The 1,558-nt window shown below is 34.0% G+C and overlaps 1 long non-coding RNA gene across 1 annotated transcript; it reads right to left on the bottom strand.

The window, feature by feature from the left end:
• Positions 1–402: 402 nt before the first annotated feature.
• Positions 403–901, bottom strand: LOC106668119. Its single transcript, XR_001340712.2, has 3 exons — positions 825–901; positions 563–719; positions 403–492 (listed from the first exon to the last, which is right to left on the bottom strand). It is a non-coding gene; the product is annotated as an uncharacterized LOC106668119 (long non-coding RNA).
• Between the last annotated feature and the right edge of the window lie 657 nt (positions 902–1,558).

Below are 1,558 nucleotides of genomic sequence, written 5' to 3'. Positions count from 1 at the left end.
AGACTTCTGCATTAACTTTCAGAGTTTCCGGCTTTCGAAAGCAAAGAAAAAAATACATACTTCAACATATCCATCACAAACGAATGCAATTGGGTAACAAACCGGTTAAGACCCAGTTCGCTCCCTGCTCGTAAATAAAATGGTCAGTAAGGGCAAGTTCAATTCAGTCAAGTTGAACGTGATTTAAAATTCAACTCTTTACTAACGCCTTTACTATCTACTATAAAAAAATGGTTATTTTCTAAAACCTAGGACAAAAGGAAAACATATTTAAAATCTCCTGCTTTAGGGACTTCTTTGACAAATTTCTGTTTCAAAAGATGGTATGCATACAAAAAAAATTGAACTTAAGGAAACATGGAATAGTAAAGGGATAAATAAATAAAAGCAAGTTTTTTTTATGATTTTTAAATGACAAAAGTGCATAAATCACATGGCGTAGTTATTGCTCACAGAAGCACAAAAGCGCGATTATTGCCGTCTACATCGTTGCTATAGGAAAAAATAAAACAAATTAACGTAAATGATAACTAATTTAATAAAATAAATATATCGTCAGTACTAGTTGGCGGAGGTTCAGAACCTCCAGGGTTTCCAGAGCCTCCAGCGCCTCCTGAACCTCCCGAGCCTCCTGAGTTTCCAGAACCCCCCGGACCTCTTTGACGTCCATGTCCTCTTCCATGACAGTCCTTATGTACCGACGCTCCATTAGTCGATCCCTAGAATTCAAATTTTCTAATTTTTTGAAAACTAACAAACAGTTTATATTCGTTCCTTTAGGATAATTTTTTTAAATAAAATGGACTACTAATGTTAAAATTTACCGTAAATACAAGGATCAGTACGAACAGAAATGTCAGTACGGACACCTTCATCTCGATGTGAATGAATTTTCCATTGGTTTCCGACAATATTTATACACCATCTGAGAAGGAAGTGTATAATAATTCATCGTATGAACAATTTTTGCTTTTGGGAGGATGGAAGTAATTAGTTTTTGTTCAGGACTGATAACAATATAAAGTGCACAAAGAGCAATCGACGTTTTCGATTTCGTAATAGCCTACAATAAATAACTTCAAAAATAAAATGGAAGTCCCTGAAATTACAATTTTTAACGTTTCTATTGTGTTTTGTGCTATTGGAACTCATTTCAACACATTTAAACCAACGTTGAACCAAAATGGTAAGATTTAAGCTACCGCCGTGTATCTAATCTTACAAAATCAGCTAAAGAAGGTAAAAAATTAAGTGAATCAACAGAAGCTTAATAAATAACACTATCAAAGCATAAAGAATAGGGGACTAGATTAGTTAATTAATTATAGGGAAGGTTCTTCCATTCTACACTTAATCATTCTTGATCTTAAAAAAAATCTTAAAAGAAAAAAAAGAGCCGTGGAAAATAGTTTGATTTAGTGTATTTATTAAATTCACTAATGTCGTGGTCCGCTTGACCAATTAAACATTACAATTAATTAAGGTTTTTAGTTGAGATGAAAAAAAGCTAATGGCACGAGAGGGATTCGAACCCACGACCTTCGGCTAGGTACGCCGC

Source organism: Cimex lectularius, unplaced genomic scaffold (genome assembly GCF_000648675.2).
Source record: "Cimex lectularius strain Harlan isolate CLEC.00 unplaced genomic scaffold, Clec_2.1 scaffold340, whole genome shotgun sequence".
In the NCBI taxonomy this organism is placed as follows: Eukaryota; Metazoa; Arthropoda; class Insecta; order Hemiptera; family Cimicidae; genus Cimex; species Cimex lectularius.
Note: the sequence above shows the minus strand (reverse complement) of the source record. Positions and strands in the feature narration are given on the sequence as shown.